General features: G+C 41.8%; 26 non-coding genes across 26 annotated transcripts; all 26 read left to right on the forward strand.

Moving 5' to 3' along the window:
* Positions 1 to 175: 175 nt before the first annotated feature.
* trnat-agu lies at positions 176 to 249 on the forward strand. The gene has a single exon. It is a non-coding gene; the product is annotated as a tRNA-Thr (tRNA).
* A 617-nt stretch (positions 250 to 866) lies between these two features.
* Positions 867 to 939, forward strand: trnak-cuu. Its single transcript has one exon. It is a non-coding gene; the product is annotated as a tRNA-Lys (tRNA).
* Positions 940 to 1,181: 242 nt separating this feature from the next.
* trnat-agu lies at positions 1,182 to 1,255 on the forward strand. Its single transcript has one exon. It is a non-coding gene; the product is annotated as a tRNA-Thr (tRNA).
* Positions 1,256 to 1,871: 616 nt separating this feature from the next.
* On the forward strand, positions 1,872 to 1,944 carry trnak-cuu. Its single transcript has one exon. It is a non-coding gene; the product is annotated as a tRNA-Lys (tRNA).
* A 242-nt stretch (positions 1,945 to 2,186) lies between these two features.
* Positions 2,187 to 2,260, forward strand: trnat-agu. The gene has a single exon. It is a non-coding gene; the product is annotated as a tRNA-Thr (tRNA).
* Positions 2,261 to 3,205: 945 nt separating this feature from the next.
* trnat-agu lies at positions 3,206 to 3,279 on the forward strand. The gene has a single exon. It is a non-coding gene; the product is annotated as a tRNA-Thr (tRNA).
* Positions 3,280 to 4,213: 934 nt separating this feature from the next.
* On the forward strand, positions 4,214 to 4,287 carry trnat-agu. Its single transcript has one exon. It is a non-coding gene; the product is annotated as a tRNA-Thr (tRNA).
* Positions 4,288 to 4,904: 617 nt separating this feature from the next.
* trnak-cuu lies at positions 4,905 to 4,977 on the forward strand. The gene has a single exon. It is a non-coding gene; the product is annotated as a tRNA-Lys (tRNA).
* A 242-nt stretch (positions 4,978 to 5,219) lies between these two features.
* trnat-agu lies at positions 5,220 to 5,293 on the forward strand. The gene has a single exon. It is a non-coding gene; the product is annotated as a tRNA-Thr (tRNA).
* A 617-nt stretch (positions 5,294 to 5,910) lies between these two features.
* Positions 5,911 to 5,983, forward strand: trnak-cuu. Its single transcript has one exon. It is a non-coding gene; the product is annotated as a tRNA-Lys (tRNA).
* A 242-nt stretch (positions 5,984 to 6,225) lies between these two features.
* trnat-agu lies at positions 6,226 to 6,299 on the forward strand. The gene has a single exon. It is a non-coding gene; the product is annotated as a tRNA-Thr (tRNA).
* A 934-nt stretch (positions 6,300 to 7,233) lies between these two features.
* Positions 7,234 to 7,307, forward strand: trnat-agu. The gene has a single exon. It is a non-coding gene; the product is annotated as a tRNA-Thr (tRNA).
* Positions 7,308 to 7,931: 624 nt separating this feature from the next.
* trnak-cuu lies at positions 7,932 to 8,007 on the forward strand. Its single transcript has one exon. It is a non-coding gene; the product is annotated as a tRNA-Lys (tRNA).
* A 243-nt stretch (positions 8,008 to 8,250) lies between these two features.
* On the forward strand, positions 8,251 to 8,324 carry trnat-agu. The gene has a single exon. It is a non-coding gene; the product is annotated as a tRNA-Thr (tRNA).
* A 617-nt stretch (positions 8,325 to 8,941) lies between these two features.
* Positions 8,942 to 9,023, forward strand: trnak-cuu. The gene has a single exon. It is a non-coding gene; the product is annotated as a tRNA-Lys (tRNA).
* Positions 9,024 to 10,276: 1,253 nt separating this feature from the next.
* trnat-agu lies at positions 10,277 to 10,350 on the forward strand. The gene has a single exon. It is a non-coding gene; the product is annotated as a tRNA-Thr (tRNA).
* A 618-nt stretch (positions 10,351 to 10,968) lies between these two features.
* Positions 10,969 to 11,042, forward strand: trnak-cuu. Its single transcript has one exon. It is a non-coding gene; the product is annotated as a tRNA-Lys (tRNA).
* A 242-nt stretch (positions 11,043 to 11,284) lies between these two features.
* On the forward strand, positions 11,285 to 11,358 carry trnat-agu. The gene has a single exon. It is a non-coding gene; the product is annotated as a tRNA-Thr (tRNA).
* Positions 11,359 to 11,975: 617 nt separating this feature from the next.
* On the forward strand, positions 11,976 to 12,052 carry trnak-cuu. Its single transcript has one exon. It is a non-coding gene; the product is annotated as a tRNA-Lys (tRNA).
* Positions 12,053 to 12,294: 242 nt separating this feature from the next.
* trnat-agu lies at positions 12,295 to 12,368 on the forward strand. The gene has a single exon. It is a non-coding gene; the product is annotated as a tRNA-Thr (tRNA).
* Positions 12,369 to 13,316: 948 nt separating this feature from the next.
* Positions 13,317 to 13,390, forward strand: trnat-agu. The gene has a single exon. It is a non-coding gene; the product is annotated as a tRNA-Thr (tRNA).
* Positions 13,391 to 14,003: 613 nt separating this feature from the next.
* Positions 14,004 to 14,076, forward strand: trnak-cuu. The gene has a single exon. It is a non-coding gene; the product is annotated as a tRNA-Lys (tRNA).
* Positions 14,077 to 14,318: 242 nt separating this feature from the next.
* Positions 14,319 to 14,392, forward strand: trnat-agu. The gene has a single exon. It is a non-coding gene; the product is annotated as a tRNA-Thr (tRNA).
* Positions 14,393 to 15,015: 623 nt separating this feature from the next.
* Positions 15,016 to 15,086, forward strand: trnak-cuu. Its single transcript has one exon. It is a non-coding gene; the product is annotated as a tRNA-Lys (tRNA).
* A 242-nt stretch (positions 15,087 to 15,328) lies between these two features.
* Positions 15,329 to 15,402, forward strand: trnat-agu. The gene has a single exon. It is a non-coding gene; the product is annotated as a tRNA-Thr (tRNA).
* Positions 15,403 to 16,019: 617 nt separating this feature from the next.
* On the forward strand, positions 16,020 to 16,092 carry trnak-cuu. Its single transcript has one exon. It is a non-coding gene; the product is annotated as a tRNA-Lys (tRNA).
* Positions 16,093 to 21,569: the final 5,477 nt, after the last annotated feature.

Here is a 21,569-nt window from a genome sequence, read left to right on the forward strand (position 1 = left end):
TGACCAGTTAACTAACATGGAAGCAAATATCCAGAATAGCTTATCGTTCCTCTTGGGGACTTTAACACTGCAAACCTCAGCATAATCTTAGAATGTATCAATCAGCCAGTACATTATACAGCTTATACAAGGTGTAAGACAATGGAAGGTTTAATTTTACAGAAAGAAGCGTGGAGGTGCTGTGGCTTAGTTGGTGAAAGTGCCTGTCTAGTAAACAGGAGATCCTGGGTTCAAATCCCAGCAGCACCTTGTGGTTGCAGTGATTACCACTCTTTGCATTCCATCTGAACATTTACCTTATCCCCATGCTACACAGGATGTTACAAGTATGCTACCCTGGTAGCAAATGGAATAAGTTGACACAAAGGACTGTAGAGGCTGTTCGTTAACATGTTACAATCTTGAACCACATCGTAAAATTCTAGAACTTCAACCTGACGTGCTAATTCTACAACTTCAAATTCTAGAACTGGTATTAACATTCTAGAAGTGCCATCGCTCTGGAATTATTTAGCAAGTTCTCAGAACAGTCCCCCTCTCCGTATTACTAAGATTCTGGAAGGGCTACAAAGACAGAAGAACTCTGTAACCGCATCTTAAAATTCTAGAACGTTAACCTGACATTCTAATTCTTCGACTTAAAATTCTAGAAATGGTATTAACATTCTAGAAGTGCCATCGCTCTGGAATTATTTTGCAAATTCTCAGAACAGTCCCCCTCTTCCCGGCCGGATTACTAAAATTCTGGAAGGGCTACACAGACAGAGGAACTCTTTAGAAAGGACTACTTGTCGGCTAACGGGCTACAGCTACGATGAGACGATGGGTCCAAAGTTAGCGAAGCAACTAAACTGTGGGTGAAAATTGCCCGGCTAGCTCAGTCGGTAGAGCATGAGACTCTTAATCTCAGGGTCGTGGGTTCGAGCCCCACGTTGGGCGAAGGTGTTTTTAAAAGAGGGAATCTCTGATTTCAGGACTGGGTTAGTGAGGTAATACAACACCTGACTGACCAGTTAACTAACATGGAAGCAAATATCCAGAATAGCTTATCGTTCCTCTTGGGGACTTTAACACTGCAAACCTCAGCATAATCTTAGAATGTATCAATCAGCCAGTACATTATACAGCTTATACAAGGTGTAAGACAATGGAAGGTTTAATTTTACAGAAAGAAGCGTGGAGGTGCTGTGGCTTAGTTGGTGAAAGTGCCTGTCTAGTAAACAGGAGATCCTGGGTTCAAATCCCAGCAGCACCTTGTGGTTGCAGTGATTACCACTCTTTGCATTCCATCTGAACATTTACCTTATCCCCATGCTACACAGGATGTTACAAGTATGCTACCCTGGTAGCAAATGGAATAAGTTGACACAAAGGACTGTAGAGGCTGTTCGTTAACATGTTACAATCTTGAACCACATCGTAAAATTCTAGAACTTCAACCTGACGTGCTAATTCTACAACTTCAAATTCTAGAACTGGTATTAACATTCTAGAAGTGCCATCGCTCTGGAATTATTTAGCAAGTTCTCAGAACAGTCCCCCTCTCCGTATTACTAAGATTCTGGAAGGGCTACAAAGACAGAAGAACTCTGTAACCGCATCTTAAAATTCTAGAACGTTAACCTGACATTCTAATTCTAACTTACTGAAATTCTAGAAATGGTATTAACATTCTAGAAGTGCCATCGCTCTGGAATTATTTTGCAAATTCTCAGAACAGTCCCCTCTTCCGGCCGGATTACTAAAATTCTGGAAGGGCTACACAGACAGAGGAACTCTTTAGAAAGGACTACTTGTCGGCTAACGGGCTACAGCTACGATGAGACGATGGGTCCAAAGTTAGCGAAGCAACTAAACTGTGGGTGAAAATTGCCCGGCTAGCTCAGTCGGTAGAGCATGAGACTCTTAATCTCAGGGTCGTGGGTTCGAGCCCCACGTTGGGCGAAGGTGTTTTTAAAAGAGGGAATCTCTGATTTCAGGACTGGGTTAGTGAGGTAATACAACACCTGACTGACCAGTTAACTAACATGGAAGCAAATATCCAGAATAGCTTATCGTTCCTCTTGGGGACTTTAACACTGCAAACCTCAGCATAATCTTAGAATGTATCAATCAGCCAGTACATTATACAGCTTATACAAGGTGTAAGACAATGGAAGGTTTAATTTTACAGAAAGAAGCGTGGAGGTGCTGTGGCTTAGTTGGTGAAAGTGCCTGTTTAGTAAACAGGAGATCCTGGGTTCAAATCCCAGCAGCACCTTGTGGTTGCAGTGATTACCACTCTTTGCATTCCATCTGAACATTTACCTTATCCCCATGCTACACAGGATGTTACAAGTATGCTACCCTGGTAGCAAATGGAATAAGTTGACACAAAGGACTGTAGAGGCTGTTCGTTAACATGTTACAATCTTGAACCACATCGTAAAATTCTAGAACTTCAACCTGACGTGCTAATTCTACAACTTCAAATTCTAGAACTGGTATTAACATTCTAGAAGTGCCATCGCTCTGGAATTATTTAGCAAGTTCTCAGAACAGTCCCCCTCTCCGTATTACTAAGATTCTGGAAGGGCTACAAAGACAGAAGAACTCTGTAAATCGATCTTAAAATTCTAGAACGTTAACCTGACATTCTAATTCTACGGACTTAAAATTCTAGAAATGGTATTAACATTCTAGAAGTGCCATCGCTCTGAAATTATTTTGCAAATTTCTCAGAACAGTCCCCCTCTTCCGGGCCGGATTACTAAAATTCTGGAAGGGCTACACAGACAGAGGAACTCTTTAGAAAGGACTACTTGTCGTCTAATCGGGCTACAGCTACGATGAGACGATGGGTCCAAAGTTAGCGCGCTAAACTAAACTGGTTGTGAAAAATTTGCCCGGCTAGCTCAGTCGGTAGAGCATGAGACTCTTAATCTCTCTCGTGGTCGGGTTCTGAGCCCCACGTTGAGGGAAGGTGTTTTTAAAAGAGGGAATCTCTGATTTCAGGACGGCTGGGTCGTGAGGTAATACAACACCTGACTGACCAGTTAACTAACATGGAAGCAAATATCCAGAATAGCTTATCGTTCCTCTTGGGGACTTTAACACTGCAAACCTCAGCATAATCTTAGAATGTATCAATTAGCCAGTACATTATACAGCTTATACAAGGTGTAAGACAATGGAAGGTTTAATTTTACAGAAAGAAAAGCGTGGAGGTGCTGTGGCTTAGTTGGTGAAAGTGCCTGTCTAGTAAACAGGAGATCCTGGGTTCAAATCCCAGCAGCACCTTGTGGTTGCAGTGATTACCACTCTTTGCATTCCATCTGAACATTTACCTTATCCCCATTGCTACACAGGATGTTACAAGTATGCTACCCTGGTAGCAAATGGAATAAGTTGACACAAAGGACTGTAGAGGCTGTTCTGAACATGTTACAATCTTGAACCAAATGCGTAAAATTCTAGAACTTCAACCTGACGTGCTAATTCTACAACTTCAAATTCTAGAACTGGTATTAACATTCTAGAAGTGCCATCGCTCTGGAATTATTTAGCAAGTTCTCAGAACAGTCCCCTCTCCGTTATTACTAAGATTCTGGAAGGGCTACAAAGACAGAAGAACTCTGTAACCGCATCTTAAAATTCTAGAACGTTAACCTGACATTCTAATTCTACTACTTAAAATTCTTGAAACTGGTATTAACATTCTAGAAGTGCCATCGCTCTGGAATTATTTTGCAAATTCTCAGAACAGTCCCCCTCTTCCGGCCGGATTACTAAAATTCTGGAAGGGCTACACAGACAGAGGAACTCTTTAGAAAGGACTACTTGTCGGCTAACGGGCGAGCGCTTACGATGAGACGATGGGTCCAAAGTAGTAAGCAACTAAACTGTGGGTGAAAATTGCCCGGCTAGCTCAGTCGGTAGAGCATGAGACTCTTAATCTCAGGGTCGTGGGTTCGAGCCCCGGACGTTAGCGAAGGTGTTTTTAAAAGAGGGAATCTCTGATTTCAGGACTGGGTTAGTGAGGTAATACAACCCCTGACTGACCAGTTAACTAACATGGAAGCAAATATCCAGAATAGCTTATCGTTCCTCTTGGGGACTTTAACACTGCAAACCTCAGCATAATCTTAGAATGGTATCAATCAGCCAGTACATTATACAGCTTATACAATATGTAAGACAATGGAAGGTTTAATTTTACAGAAACAAGCATGGAGGTGCTGTGGCTTAGTTGGTGAAAGTGCCTGTCTAGTAAACAGGAGATCCTGGGTTCAAATCCCAGCAGCACCTTGTGGTTGCAGTGATTACCACTCTTTGCATTCCATCTGAACATTTACCTTATCCCCATGCTACACAGGATGTTACAAGTATGCTACCCTGGTAGCAAATGGAATAAGTTGACACAAAGGACTGTAGAGGCTGTTCGTTAACATGTTACAATCTTGAACCACATCGTAAAATTCTAGAACTTCAACCTGACGTGCTAATTCTACAACTTCAAATTCTAGAACTGGTATTAACATTCTAGAAGTGCCATCGCTCTGGAATTATTTAGCAAGTTCTCAGAACAGTCCCCCTCTCCGTATTACTAAGATTCTGGAAGGGCTACAAAGACAGAAGAACTCTGTAACCGCATCTTAAAATTCTAGAACGTTAACCTGACATTCTAATTCTACGACTTAAAATTCTAGAAATGGTATTAACATTCTAGAAGTGCCATCGCTCTGGAATTATTTTGCAAATTCTCAGAACAGTCCCCCTCTTCCCGGCCGGATTACTAAAATTCTGGAAGGGCTACACAGACAGAGGAACTCTTTAGAAAGGACTACTTGTCGGCTAACGGGCTACAGCTACGATGAGACGATGGGTCCAAAGTTAGCGAAGCAATTAAGCTCTGTGTGAAAATTGCCCGGCTAGCTCAGTCGGTAGAGCATGAGACTCTTAATCTCAGGGTCGTGGGTTCGAGCCCCACGTTGGGCGAAGGTGTTTTTAAAAGAGGGAATCTCTGATTTCAGGACTGGGTTAGTGAGGTAATACAACACCTGACTGACCAGTTAACTAACATGGAAGCAAATATCCAGAATAGCTTATCGTTCCTCTTGGGGACTTTAACACTGCAAACCTCAGCATAATCTTAGAATGTATCAATCAGCCAGTACATTATACAGCTTATACAAGGTGTAAGACAATGGAAGGTTTAATTTTACAGAAAGAAGCGTGGAGGTGCTGTGGCTTAGTTGGTGAAAGTGCCTGTCTAGTAAACAGGAGATCCTGGGTTCAAATCCCAGCAGCACCTTGTGGTTGCAGTGATTACCACTCTTTGCATTCCATCTGAACATTTACCTTATCCCCATGCTACACAGGATGTTACAAGTATGCTACCCTGGTAGCAAATGGAATAAGTTGACACAAAGGACTGTAGAGGCTGTTCGTTAACATGTTACAATCTTGAACCACATCGTAAAATTCTAGAACTTCAACCTGACGTGCTAATTCTACAACTTCAAATTCTAGAACTGGTATTAACATTCTAGAAGTGCCATCGCTCTGGAATTATTTAGCAAGTTCTCAGAACAGTCCCCCTCTCCGTATTACTAAGATTCTGGAAGGGCTACAAAGACAGAAGAACTCTGTAACCGCATCTTAAAATTCTAGAACGTTAACCTGACATTCTAATTCTACGACTTAAAATTCTAGAAATGGTATTAACATTCTAGAAGTGCCATCGCTCTGGAATTATTTTGCAAATTCTCAGAACAGTCCCCCTCTTCCCGGCCGGATTACTAAAATTCTGGAAGGGCTACACAGACAGAGGAACTCTTTAGAAAGGACTACTTGTCGGCTAACGGGCTACAGCTACGATGAGACGATGGGTCCAAAGTTAGCGAAGCAACTAAACTGTGGGTGAAAATTGCCCGGCTAGCTCAGTCGGTAGAGCATGAGACTCTTAATCTCAGGGTCGTGGGTTCGAGCCCCACGTTGGGCGAAGGTGTTTTTAAAAGAGGGAATCTCTGATTTCAGGACTGGGTTAGTGAGGTAATACAACACCTGACTGACCAGTTAACTAACATGGAAGCAAATATCCAGAATAGCTTATCGTTCCTCTTGGGGACTTTAACACTGCAAACCTCAGCATAATCTTAGAATGTATCAATCAGCCAGTACATTATACAGCTTATACAAGGTGTAAGACAATGGAAGGTTTAATTTTACAGAAAGAAGCGTGGAGGTGCTGTGGCTTAGTTGGTGAAAGTGCCTGTCTAGTAAACAGGAGATCCTGGGTTCAAATCCCAGCAGCACCTTGTGGTTGCAGTGATTACCACTCTTTGCATTCCATCTGAACATTTACCTTATCCCCATGCTACACAGGATGTTACAAGTATGCTACCCTGGTAGCAAATGGAATAAGTTGACACAAAGGACTGTAGAGGCTGTTCGTTAACATGTTACAATCTTGAACCACATCGTAAAATTCTAGAACTTCAACCTGACGTGCTAATTCTACAACTTCAAATTCTAGAACTGGTATTAACATTCTAGAAGTGCCATCGCTCTGGAATTATTTAGCAAGTTCTCAGAACAGTCCCCCTCTCCGTATTACTAAGATTCTGGAAGGGCTACAAAGACAGAAGAACTCTGTAACCGCATCTTAAAATTCTAGAACGTTAACCTGACATTCTAATTCTACGACTTAAAATTCTAGAAATGGTATTAACATTCTAGAAGTGCCATCGCTCTGGAATTATTTTGCAGCAATTCTCAGAACAGTCCCCCTCTTCCCGGCCGGATTACTAAAATTCTGGAAGGGCTACACAGACGAAGGGAACTCTTTAGAAAGGACTACTTGTCGGCCAACGGGCTACAGCTACGATGAGACGATGGGTCCAAAGTTAAAACAAATAACTGAATTGAAAATTGCCCGGCTAGCTCAGTCGGTAGAGCATGAGACTCTTAATCTCAGGGTGGTCGGGTTCGAGGCCTACGTTGAGGCGAAGGTGTTTTTAAAAAGAGGGAATCTCTGATTTCAGGACTGGGTTAGTGAGGTAATACAACACCTGAATGAATAGTTAACTAACATGGAAGCAAATATGCAGAATAGCTTATCGTTCCTCTTGGGGACTTTAACACTGCAAACCTCAGCATAATCTTAGAATGTATCCAATGAGCCAGTACATTATACAGCTTATACAAGGTGTAAGACAATGGAAGGTTTAATTTTACAGAAAGAAGCGTGGAGGTGCTGTGGCTTAGTTGGTGAAAGTGCCTGTCTAGTAAACAGGAGATCCTGGGTTCAAATCCCAGCAGCACCTTGTGGTTGCAGTGATTACCACTCTTTGCATTCCATCTGAACATTTGCCTTATCCCCATGCTACACAGGATGTTACAAGTATGCTACCCTGGAATTAGCAAATGCAATAAGGAGTACAGAAAACTGTAGAGGCTGTTCGTTAACATGTTACAATCTTGAACCACATCGTAAAATTCTAGAACTTCAACCTGACGTGCTAATTCTACAACTTCAAATTCTAGAACTGGTATTAACATTCTAGAAGTGCCATCGCTCTGGAATTATTTAGCAAGTTCTCAGAACAGTCCCCCTCTCCGTATTACTAAGATTCTGGAAGGGCTACAAAGACAGAAGAACTCTGTAACCGCATCTTAAAATTCTAGAACGTTAACCTGACATTCTAATTCTACGACTTAAAATTCTAGAAATGGTATTAACATTCTAGAAGTGCCATCGCTCTGGAATTATTTTGCAAATTCTCAGAACAGTCCCCCTCTTCCCGGCCGGATTACTAAAATTCTGAAAGGGCTACACAGACAGAGGAACTCTTTAGAAAGGACTACTGTTTGTCGGGCTAACGGGCTACAGCTACATGATGAGCGATGGGTCCAAAGTTAGCGAAGCAACTAAACTGTGTGTGAAAATTGCCCGGCTAGCTCAGTCGGTAGAGCATGAGACTCTTAATCTCGGGGGTGGGTCGGGTTCGAGCCCCACGTTGGGCAAAAGGTGTTTTTAAAGAGGGGAATCTCTGATTTCAGGACTGGGTTAGTGAGGTAATACAACACCTGACTGACCAGTTAACTAACATGGAAGCAAATATCCAGAATAGCTTATCGTTCCTCTTGGGGACTTTAACACTGCAAACCTCAGCATAATCTTAGAATGTATCAATCAGCCAGTACATTATACAGCTTATACAAGGTGTAAGACAATGGAAGGTTTAATTTTACAGAAAGAAGCGTGGAGGTGCTGTGGCTTAGTTGGTGAAAGTGCCTGTTTAGTAAACAGGAGATCCTGGGTTCAAATCCCAGCAGCACCTTGTGGTTGCAGTGATTACCACTCTTTGCATTCCATCTGAACATTTACCTTATCCCCATGCTACACAGGATGTTACAAGTATGCTACCCTGGTAGCAAATGGAATAAGTTGACACAAAGGACTGTAGAGGCTGTTCGTTAACATGTTACAATCTTGAACCACATCGTAAAATTCTAGAACTTCAACCTGACGTGCTAATTCTACAACTTCAAATTCTAGAACTGGTATTAACATTCTAGAAGTGCCATCGCTCTGGAATTATTTAGCAAGTTCTCAGAACAGTCCCCCTCTCCGTATTACTAAGATTCTGGAAGGGCTACAAAGACAGAAGAACTCTGTAACCGCATCTTAAAATTCTAGAACGTTAACCTGACATTCTAATTCTACGACTTAAAATTCTAGAAATGGTATTAACATTCTAGAAGTGCCATCGCTCTGGAATTATTTTGCAAATTCTCAGAACAGTCCCCCTCTTCCCGGCCGGATTACTAAAATTCTGGAAGGGCTACACAGACAGAGGAACTCTTTAGAAAGGACTACTTGTCGGCTAACGGGCTACAGCTACGATGAGACGATGGGTCCAAAGTTAGCGAAGCAACTAAACTGTGGGTGAAAATTGCCCCGCAGCTAGCTCATTCGGTAGAGCATGAGACTCTTAATCTCAGGGTCGTGGGTTCGGAGCCCCACCACCGTTGGGGCGAAGGTGTTTTAAAAGAGGGAATCTCTGATTTCAGGACTGGGTTAGTGAGGTAATACAACACCTGACTGACCAGTTAACTAACATGGAAGCAAATATCCAGAATAGCTTTCGTTCCTCTTGGGGACTTTAACACTGCAAACCTCAGCATAATCTTAGAATGTATCAATCAGCCAGTACATTATACAGCTTATACAAGGTGTAAGACAATGGAAGGTTTAATTTTACAGAAAGAAGCGTGGAGGTGCTGTGGCTTAGTTGGTGAAAGTGCGGTTTCGTGCGTAAACAGGAGATCCTGGGTTCAAATCCCAGCAGCACCTTGTGGTTGCAGTGATTACCACTCTTTGCATTCCATCTGAACATTTACCTTATCCCCATGCTACACAGGATGTTACAAGTATGCTACCCTGGTAGCAAATGGAATAAGTTGACACAAAGGACTGTAGAGGCTGTTCGTTAACATGTTACAATCTTGAACCACATCGTAAAATTCTAGAACTTCAACCTGACGTGCTAATTCTACAACTTCAAATTCTAGAACTGGTATTAACATTCTAGAGCCCACGGAATTATCTGGAATTATTTAGCAAGTTCTCAGAACAGTCCCCCTCTCCGTATTACTAAGATTCTGGAAGGGCTACAAAGACAGAAGAACTCTGTAACCGCATCTTAAAATTCTAGAACGTTAACCTGACATTCTAATTCTACGACTTAAAATTCTAGAAATGGTATTAACATTCTAGAAGTGCCATCGCTCTGGAATTATTTTGCAAATTCTCAGAACAGTCCCCCTCTTCCCGGCCGGATTACTAAAATTCTGGAAGGGCTACACAGACAGAGGAACTCTTTAGAAAGGACTACTTGTCGGCTAACGGGCTACAGCTACGATGAGACGATGGGTCCAAAGTTAGCGAAGCAACTAAACTGTGTGTGAAAATTGCCCGGCTAGCTCAGTCGGTAGAGCATGAGACTCTTAATCTCAGGGTCGGTGGGTTCCGGGCCCCACGTTGGCGAAGGTGTTTTTAAAAGAGGGAATCTCTGATTTCAGGACTGGGTTATGCGAGGTAATACAACACCTGACTGACCAGTTAACTAACATGGAAGCAAATATCCAGAATAGCTTATCGTTCCTCTTGGGGACTTTAACACTGCAAACCTCAGCATAATCTTAGAATGTATCAATCAGCCAGTACATTATACAGCTTATACAAGGTGTAAGACAATGGAAGGTTTAATTTTACAGAAACAAGCATGGAGGTGCTGTGGCTTAGTTGGTGAAAGTGCCTGTCTAGTAAACAGGAGATCCTGGGTTCAAATCCCAGCAGCACCTTGTGGTTGCAGTGATTACCACTCTTTGCATTCCATCTGAACATTTACCTTATCCCCATGCTACACAGGATGTTACAAGTATGCTACCCTGGTAGCAAATGGAATAAGTTGACACAAAGGACTGTAGAGGCTGTTCGTTAACATGTTACAATCTTGAACCACATCGTAAAATTCTAGAACTTCAACCTGACGTGCTAATTCTACAACTTCAAATTCTAGAACTGGTATTAACATTCTAGAAGTGCCATCGCTCTGGAATTATTTAGCAAGTTCTCAGAACAGTCCCCCTCTCCGTATTACTAAGATTCTGGAAGGGCTACAAAGACAGAAGAACTCTGTAACCGCATCTTAAAATTCTAGAACGTTAACCTGACATTCTAATTCTACGACTTAAAATTCTAGAAATGGTATTAACATTCTAGAAGTGCCATCGCTCTGGAATTATTTTGCAAATTCTCAGAACAGTCCCCCTTTTCCGGCCGGATTACTAAAATTCTGGAAGGGCTACACAGACAGAGGAACTCTTTAGAAAGGACTACTTGTCGCGCACCGCGGGCTACAGATACGATGAGACGATGGGTCCAAAGTGCGCGAAGCAATTAAACTCTGTGTGAAAATTGCCCGGCTAGCTCGGTCGGTAGAGCAATGAGACTCTTAATCTCAGGGTCGTGGGTTCGGGCCCCACGTTGGGAGAAGGTGTTTTTAAAAGAGGGAATCTCTGATTTCAGGACTGGGTTAGTGAGGTAATACAACACCTGACTGACCAGTTAACTAACATGGAAGCAAATATCCAGAATAGCTTATCGTTCCTCTTGGGGACTTTAACACTGCAAACCTCAGCATAATCTTAGAATGTATCAATCAGCCAGTACATTATACAGCTTATACAAGGTGTAAGACAATGGAAGGTTTAATTTTACAGAAAGAAGCGTGGAGGTGCTGTGGCTTAGTTGGTGAAAGTGCCTGTCTAGTAAACAGGAGATCCTGGGTTCAAATCCCAGCAGCACCTTGTGGTTGCAGTGATTACCACTCTTTGCATTCCATCTGAACATTTACCTTATCCCCATGCTACACAGGATGTTACAAGTATGCTACCCTGGTAGCAAATGGAATAAGTTGACACAAAGGACTGTAGAGGCTGTTCGTTAACATGTTACAATCTTGAACCACATCGTAAAATTCTAGAACTTCAACCTGACGTGCTAATTCTACAACTTCAAATTCTAGAACTGGTATTAACATTCTAGAAGTGCCATCGCTCTGGAATTATTTAGCAAGTTCTCAGAACAGTCCCCCTCTCCGTATTACTAAGATTCTGGAAGGGCTACAAAGACAGAAGAACTCTGTAACCGCATCTTAAAATTCTAGAACGTTAACCTGACATTCTAATTCTACGACTTAAAATTCTAGAAATGGTATTAACATTCTAGAAGTGCCATCGCTCTGGAATTATTTTGCAAATTCTCAGAACAGTCCCCCTCTTCCCGGCCGGATTACTAAAATTCTGGAAGGGCTACACAGACAGAGGAACTCTTTAGAAAGGACTACTTGTCGGCTAACGGGCTACAGCTACGATGAGACGATGGGTCCAAAGTTAGCGAAGCAACTAAACTGTGGGTGAAAATTGCCCGGCTAGCTCAGTCGGTAGAGCACTGAGACTCTTAATCTCAGGGTTGGCGTGGGTTCGAGCCCCACGTTGGGCGAAGGTGTTTTTAAAAGAGGGAATCTCTGATTTCAGGACTGGGTTAGTGAGGTAATACAACACCTGACTGACCAGTTAACTAACATGGAAGCAAATATCCAGAATAGCTTATCGTTCCTCTTGGGGACTTTAACACTGCAAACCTCAGCATAATCTTAGAATGTATCAATCAGCCAGTACATTATACAGCTTATACAAGGTGTAAGACAATGGAAGGTTTAATTTTACAGAAAGAAGCGTGGAGGTGCTGTGGCTTAGTTGGTGAAAGTGCCTGTCTAGTAAACAGGAGATCCTGGGTTCAAATCCCAGCAGCACCTTGTGGTTGCAGTGATTACCACTCTTTGCATTCCATCTGAACATTTACCTTATCCCCATGCTACACAGGATGTTACAAGTATGCTACCCTGGTAGCAAATGGAATAAGTTGACACAAAGGACTGTAAAGGCTGTTCGTTAACATGTTACAATCTTGAACCACACCATGTAAAAATTCTAGAACTTCAACCTGACGTGCTAATTCTACAACTTCAAATTCTAGAACTGGTATTAACATTCTAGAAGTGCCATCGCTCTGGAATTATTTAGCAAGTTCTCAGAACAGTCCCCCTCTCCGCATTACTAAGATTCTGAAAGGGGCTACAAAGACAGAAGAACTCTGTAACGTAACCATCTTAAAATTCTAGAACGTTAACCTGACATTCTAATTCTACGACTTAAAATTCTAGAAATGGTATTAACATTCTAGAAGTGCCATCGCTCTGGAATTATTTTGCAAATTCTCAGAACAGTTCCCTCTTCCCGGCGCGGATTACTAAAAATTCTGGAAGGGCTACACAGACAGAGGAACTCTTTAGAAAGGACTACTTGTCGGCGAATGCGGGCTACAGCTCCGATGAAACGATGGGTCCAAAGTTAGCGAAGCAATTAAGCTCTGTGTGAAAATTTCCCCGGCTAGCTCAGTCGGTAGAGCATGAGACTCTTAATCTCAGGGTTCGGTCGGGTTCGAGCCGGCCCTTTGGGGCGAAGGTGTTTTTAAAAGAGGGAATCTCTGATTTCAGGACTGGGTTAGTGAGGTAATACAACACCTGACTGACCAGTTAACTAACATGGAAGCAAATATCCAGAATAGCTTATCGTTCCTCTTGGGGACTTTAACACTGCAAACCTCAGCATAAGCTTAGAATGTATCAATTAGCCAGTACATTATACAGTTTATACAAGGTGTAAGACAATGGAAGGTTTAATTTTACAGAAACAAGCATGGAGGTGCTGTGGCTTAGTTGGTGAAAGTGCCTGTTTAGTAAACAGGAGATCCTGGGTTCAAATCCCAGCAGCACCTTGTGGTTGCAGTGATTACCACTCTTTGCATTCCATCTGAACATTTACCTTATCCCCATGCTACACAGGATGTTACAAGTATGCTACCCTGGTAGCAAATGGAATAAGTTGACACAAAGGACTGTAGAGGCTGTTCGTTAACATGTTACAATCTTGAACCACATCGTAAAATTCTAGAACTTCAACCTGACGTGCTAATTCTACAACTTCAAATTCTAGAACTGGTATTAACATTCTAGAAGTGCCATCGCTCTGGAATTATTTAGCAAGTTCTCAGAACAGTCCCCCTCTCCGTATTACTAAGATTCTGGAAGGGCTACAAAGACAGAAGAACTCTGTAACCGCATCTTAAAATTCTAGAACGTTAACCTGACATTCTAATTCTACGACTTAAAATTCTAGAAATGGTATTAACATTCTAGAAGTGCCATCGCTCTGGAATTATTTAGCAAATTCTCAGAACAGTCCCCTCTTCCGGCCGGATTACTAAAATTCTGGAAAGGGCTACACAGACAGAGGAACTCTTTAGAAAGGACTACTTGTTCGGCTAACGGGCCCTACGATGAGACGATGGGTCCAAAGTTAGCGAAGCAACTAAACTGTGGGTGAAAATTGCCCGGCTAGCTCAGTCGGTAGAGCATGAGACTCTTAATCTCAGGGTCGTGGGTTCGAGCCCCACGTTGGGCGAAGGTGTTTTTAAAAGAGGGAATCTCTGATTTCAGGACTGGGTTAGTGAGGTAATACAACACCTGACTGACCAGTTAACTAACATGGAAGCAAATATCCAGAATAGCTTATCGTTCCTCTTGGGGACTTTAACACTGCAAACCTCCGCATAATCTTAGAATGTATCAATCAGCCAGTACATTATACAGCTTATACAAGGTGTAAGACAATGGAAGGTTTAATTTTACAGAAAGAAGCATGGAGGTGCTGTGGCTTAGTTGGTGAAAGTGCCTGTTTAGTAAACAGAAGATCCTGGGTTCAAATCCCAGCAGCACCTTGTGGTTGCAGTGATTACCACTCTTTGCATTCCATCTGAACATTTACCTTATCCCCATGCTACACAGGATGTTACAAGTATGCTACCCTGGTAGCAAATGGAATAAGTTGACACAAAGGACTGTAGAGGCTGTTCGTTAACATGTTATAATCTTGAACCACATCGTAAAATTCTAGAACTTCAACCTGACGTGCTAATTCTACAACTTCAAATTCTAGAACTGGTATTAACATTCTAGAAGTGCCATCGCTCTGGAATTATTTAGCAAGTTCTCAGAACAGTCCCCCTCTCCGTATTACTAAGATTCTGGAAGGGCTACAAAGACAGAAGAACTCTGTAACCGCATCTTAAAATTCTAGAACGTTAACCTGACATTCTAATTCTACGACTTAAAATTCTAGAACTGGTATTAACATTCTAGAAGTGCCATCGCTCTGGAATTATTTAGCAAATTCTCAGAAAAGTCCCCCTCTTCCCGGCCGGATTACTAAAATTCTGGAAGGGCTACACAGACAGAGGAACTCTTTAGAAAGGACTACTTGTCGGCTAACGGGCTACAGCTACGATGAGACGATGGGTCCAAAGTTAGCGAAGCAACTAAACTGTGGGTGAAAATTGCTTCGGCCCGTAGCTCAGTCGGTAGAGCATGAGACTCTTAATCTCAGGGTCGTGGGTTCGAGCCCCACGTTGGGCGAAGGTGTTTTTAAAAGAGGGAATCTCTGATTTCAGGACTGGGTTAGTGAGGTAATACAACACCTGACTGACCAGTTAACTAACATGGAAGCAAATATCCAGAATAGCTTATCGTTCCTCTTGGGGACTTTAACACTGCAAACCTCAGCATAATCTTAGAATGTATCAATCAGCCAGTACATTATACAGCTTATACAAGGTGTAAGACAATGGAAGGTTTAATTTTACAGAAAGAAGCGTGGAGGTGCTGTGGCTTAGTTGGTGAAAGTGCCTGTTTAGTAAACAGGAGATCCTGGGTTCAAATCCCAGCAGCACCTTGTGGTTGCAGTGATTACCACTCTTTGCATTCCATCTGAACATTTACCTTATCCCCATGCTACACAGGATGTTACAAGTATGCTACCCTGGTAGCAAATGGAATAAGTTGACACAAAGGACTGTAGAGGCTGTTCGTTAACATGTTACAATCTTGAACCACATCGTAAAATTCTAGAACTTCAACCTGACATGCTAATTCTACAACTTCAAATTCTAGAACTGGTATTAACATTCTAGAAGTGCCATCGCTCTGGAATTATTTAGCAAGTTCTCAGAACAGTCCCCCTCTCCGTATTACTAAGATTCTGGAAGGGCTACAAAGACAGAAGAACTCTGTAACCGCATCTTAAAATTCTAGAACGTTAACCTGACATTCTAATTCTACGACTTGAAATTCTAGAACTGGTATTAACATTCTAGAAGTGCCATCGCTCTGGAATTATTTAGCAAATTCTCAGAACAGTCCCCCTCTTCCCGGCCGGATTACTAAAATTGTGGAAGGGCTATACAGACAGAGGAACTCTTTAGAAAGGACTACTTGTCGGCTAACGGGCTACAGCTACGATGAGACGATGGGTCCAAAGTTAGCGAAGCAACTAAACTGTGGGTGAAAATTGCCCGGCTAGCTCAGTCGGTAGAGCATGAGACTCTTAATCTCAGGGTCGTGGGTTCGAGCCCCACGTTGGGCGAAGGTGTTTTTAAAAGAGGGAATCTCTGATTTCAGGACTGGTTTAGTGAGGTAATACAACACCTGACTGACCAGTTAACTAACATGGAAGGAAATATCCAGAATAGCTTATCGTTCCTCTTGGGGACTTTAACACTGCAAACCTCAGCATAATCTTAGCTATGTTAGAATGTGTCAATTAGCCAGTACATTATACCGCTTATACAAGGTGTAAGACAATGGAAGTTTTAATTTTACAGAAACAAGCATGGAGGTGCTGTTGCTTAGTTTGTTTTTTTTTTAGATTATTTTTTGCCCATTTTTAGGCCTTTATTGACAGGACAGCTGAAAAAAATTAAAGGGGAGAGAAAGGGGGGAATTGCATGCAGCAAACGGCCACAGGTTGGAGACAAACCCGGGCCCGTGCGTCGAGGACAGTGGTGGGCAAGTTACTTCCAAAATGTAATACATTATAGATTACTAGTTACTGTCTCTGAATTGTAATGCGTTACACTACTTTTGCATTACTTTTGAGTTACTTTCACCAAAATAACAGCGGAAGTTTGATTTAGCAGCTAGCATACCAATTAAGACTCCTCTTTATCCAAGTTAATACATCATAGATTATTTATAATATTTTTTATAATTAATATGAATATGCAAAGTAACTAAAGCTATAAAAATAGATACATATACAATATAAACGTACAATAGGAAAGCAGGAGATAAAGTAGTAGGAGAGAAAATACTCAATTAAACCTACCTTACATTGTATTGAAGTACGGTATTGTTTGTTTATAGCACTTGAATAAGAAATTCATGTTGTTTAGTTGAAAACACTCTAAAGGAAATGGTAAATTATAGTGTGATTAAAACTCACTACTTACATTATTTACAGTACTTGATTTACAGCTGATATAAGGTACATAACCTTATGAGGTGTCCATTTAGAACCCATCACTGTCAAATGTATCAGTCATTGAATCTTCTTTCACTAACTGCTAGACGTCAGTTTCACTGGTTGCAGTTTGTTCATAAATGCATTTTTTCAAACTACCCATTCTATCTGAAACAACACTTGATTTTATATCAATCACCCTATAGTTTAAGAGATACTGACCGCTCTGTACCACATATATAAAAAAAAATTGGGAGGAGAACCTTTAAATTTAAAGCCCCTTCCGACTGGAATGGTTTACCTAGGTCTTTTAGATCTATCTCCTCTTTTCATCAGTTTAAGATGGCTCTTCTTAATTATTTGCATATAACTGTTTTTCTCATGCTTGATTTTTTATTTTTATTTTTTTATTTTTTATTTAACTGTATATGAATGACCTTCACTGTTTACTGTCTAATATTTAGTGGTTTAAATGGGGAGGATATGGGTGGTTTTGGTGTGAAGGAGAGCTTTGCTTTTGTTTGTCAGTATGTATGTATGTCTGATGATGTATGTTTTCCTTGAGGTTTCCTCATTGTCTAATTGTGAATGTATTGTATTTGTTTGCCTTTAAGGACCCCCTTGAAAACGAGATGCTACATCTCAAGGGGTTATTCCTAATAAAAGAATTATCCAATTTAATAGTAATTCAGTTTTAGTGCAAACCGTTTTATTACTTCTTTTTTTGTCTTGCTCAGGGACACATTGGTTGATGTATCGCAGTGGGAATCAAACCCATGTATCTCATACCAAAGGCATGTGTCATATCCACTGTGCCATCACCACCAGCATGGTGGGGATGTTACAGGGTCCTGGTGTACACCTGGGCCACGTTCAGCCCCGACAAAACAAGTAAACCATTTCCTTAAACCATATGAGGTGCTGTTGTTAACAGATGAGAACCTCTACATTTTGTTGTCACCAGCATTTACATACAGTCACTGGTTTATTTTCCAACAATTACAACAAACTTAATTCCTGATTTCCCAGAGCCCGAAAGTTATATGTAACATGAGGATATTAAAGGTACAATATGTAATACTGACAGCTAGTATTTAAAATAGTTACCACAGTACAAATTCTAAATACTGGAGAGAGTCGTCTCCCCCACTCCCTCCTCCCCAGACTTGAAGTTCACGGATGTTGCCAGGCTGAGACCGCAGCATTCACAACGTTGCTAGACGCTTGTCTCATATATCCAGACATTACTCATTACAGCACAGCAGAGTAGCTAACGTTAGATGCTGGCTACACAGGCTACACGTTGTAAATAGCTGTGGCCCGCTTGCTTGGTACTCCAGTAGTGTTAGCAGTTAGCAGGGTTAGCATGGCGTTGTTAGCCAGGACTCAATGTGAGTCCATGAATGTTGAAATTACATAAAATGCCCGTTGTTTATTTCTTAAAGGTACAATATGTAACATTTCTGCTTTAAAATGTCTAAAAATGACCATACCTATGTTATATATTTTTATGAGTTGTGTTCTTACACTATCCCAAATGTATCCACCAAATGTCAAACCCAGAGAAATCTGTTATTTTATTTTCAGACACGGCACGTTTCCTTTAGTCGCCCGTCAGTGGCGTCATATAACCTTTCACCCTCCAGTTACTCTAACTTCCGTCAGAACACTGGCACCAAGATGATACGTTCAGGAGTAATTGTAAATCATGCAATGTCACAGTAAAAAAAATACTTGTAACCGTAATACTGCTTTTTTTTTGGCCATAAAGCATCATTTTGTGATTAATTACATCCCACTTTTTATCACAGTAATACAACAGATACCTTATTTATTTTGAAAGTTCAATATCGACAAGTAGCTAACATTGATGCTAATGCTTTGTGGGTAACATTATGAGGTTACAACATCATTCAACACGCTTTAGTATGACTGTTTCGACCACAGTTAACAGGACTGGGCCAACCCACGAATAACTTCACACTAGCAACGTTAACTGTATAGATAGAGCGATTAATCTAATGCTAATTTAGCCAGCTAGAACACCCCGGTCTGTCTGCCTCACTCCCCGGCGCAGAGACTCAGTCGGGGATGACAGCTGACAACAGCCCGGGACATATAGCTAGCTAGCTATCGTTAGCCCCCAGTCAGCTATCAGCCAGCTACTTTTATTACAGCAACCCCCGGCCAGAACTTATCTCCAGTGCCTGGTGCTTACGACGCTAACGGCAGTTTAATTAAACGTCGGAAACGGACCATATCAGACCAGGCACCGAGTCACAACAGCGGCCATCCATAGAGTTAGCTACATCTCCGCGAGCGCAGCGGTGTATGTGCTGAAAATCTCCTCCCTGCCGAATTTTTCTCCCCTCTTCGCGTTAAGCTGTCTTTACGGTTAGCTAAATTAACCTGACAAAAGGTGAGTTAAGCACCAAAACGAAAAGTTAAGATTACTGAAAAGTGAAGGGGAGATAATTCCGGGCAGCTGGGAGATGTTCTGCTGCTTTACAACCGGCATCGAACGTCCTGGCTCGCTGTCGCGGAGATTCCCCCGACAATCCCCACCCACACCGTCTCTCAGCCTCGTTTAGTAGCTAGCTAGCGTTACAACAAACCCCGTCCGCCCCGGTGTTGAAACGATCCAAAAGGTGACACTGATATGTGAAATATTTTGTGTTTTAGCTGCTGGCTACTGTTAGCTTGCTGGCTCACGAGCTAACTGGTCAGCTACAAATAAAAATCTAACCAAGAAAAACGTAATTATGTTGGGGAAACTGCAGCTATTTTATTAGAATGAATAAACGTAACGTGAATAAACTTGAACGGGTAAACTCGTCCGTGAACTGATGCATTCTAACTGGCAGCGAAGGTGTTTAACACTTAAAACTCCCATAATTCCACGCAACTTCCCAACGTCATCAAAAGTCCAGTTTTACCGTCCATTGTTTTGGTTGAGAGACCCCTAGTGGCAGAAAGTTACATATTGTACGTTTAAAGGGAAAAATCACAGAACTTAACATCTTAATCCACACCTTTATTTTTCGTACACTTTTTTTTATTGTTATTCAGTTTGAAAATCTGCTTTTTGTTTCTGTTGTCGACCCCTTTCATTTATAAAATTATTAGGGCCCGAGCGCCGACAGCGGCGAAGGCCCTATTGAAACTGAAGGAATTATTGTTTCTATTCTTTTCCCGTCAAATGAATTGCCTTTTTGAGGGGGTTAACATATTCAAAAACTCACCAAATTTGGCGGTCGCATCAAGTCTGGTGAAAATTTACGGATTTTAAGGGGTTCGGGAATAGGCGCACAAAAATGGCTCGCTAGCGCCCCCTTGAAAGTTAAGAAAATTGAGCCCCTGCAGTGCGTTTAACGTAGACTCACGAAACTTGGTACACATATGTAACATGTCAAGATGTACACAAAATTTCATTAGAGCCACACCCTAAACCCAACAGGAAGTCCGCCATTTTGATTTCAAAGTTCGAAATTAGTGCGATTTTGGCCATTTCCACATGTCGTACTTTAACGAACTCCTCCTAGAGATTTCATCCGATCAACTTCAAACTCGGTCTGTGCCATCTTAAGACGTTAAAGATGAAAAGTTGTTTAAAGAAAAACTTTTTGTCATAGGAGGTGGCCGTGGCAGGGCGGCCATTTTGTGTGTTTCGCCGCCGAAACAGGAAGTGGGTGTAACTCGAGTGTACGTTGTCCAACTGGCTCGAAACTTTTCAGGATTCATAAGAGTCCAACCCTGAGGACAAATAAAGGACGATATTTACTTACAGTCATAGCGCCCCCTAGTGGCAACAGGAAGTAGGCCTAAAAGTCAAGTTGCTATACTTTAACGAACTCCTCCTAGAGATTTCATCCCATGGACTTCAAACTTGGTCTGTACCATCCCAACACCTTAACGATGAAAAGTTATTAAAAGAAAAACTTTTCGTCAGACGGTGTGGGTGTGGCGTGGCGGCCATTTTGAGTGTTTAGCGATGAACAAAGAAGTTGTTGTAACTTGAGTGTAAGTTGTCGTATCTGCCCGAAATTTCTCACGATTGTCAAGGGTCCAGGCCTGAGGACACATACAGGCCAAAATTGACTTTTGGTCATAGTGCCCCCCGCTGGCAACAGGAAATGCGCCTTATATGACAAACATCATCCGATTTGCAGGAAACTCAGAATGTGTGGTGTACATGTGATACTGAGCCACCCCCTATAATATGGCCACGCCCACTTACTCCGGCCACGGTAACATTTGAACCGTTTAAGGTAGAGTATTAGGTGTCATTGAACTCAGCAGAGAGTTCCTTCTTCATTGGTGATGGTTTGGCCCGCCCCCTATGCTTAAGACACGCCCCCTTCCATATCATTTGAACCGTTTAACCCTTGTGTTGTCCTTCGGGTCCCAGTGACCCGAAGGACAACACAAGGGTTATGTACTTCCGTTTACTTTGTTGAGAATTGCTCTCTAAACAAGGGTTAATATAGCACCTTAGTTCTTGTTTGTACAGCATTTTGGTCAGCTTAAACAGTTTAAATGTGTTCTAGAAATAAACTTTACTTACTTACTTTACAAGAAACAGGGTTTAGAGAGCAATTCTC

This window comes from Perca fluviatilis, chromosome 24, assembly GCF_010015445.1.
Source record: "Perca fluviatilis chromosome 24, GENO_Pfluv_1.0, whole genome shotgun sequence".
Classification (NCBI taxonomy): Eukaryota; Metazoa; Chordata; class Actinopteri; order Perciformes; family Percidae; genus Perca; species Perca fluviatilis.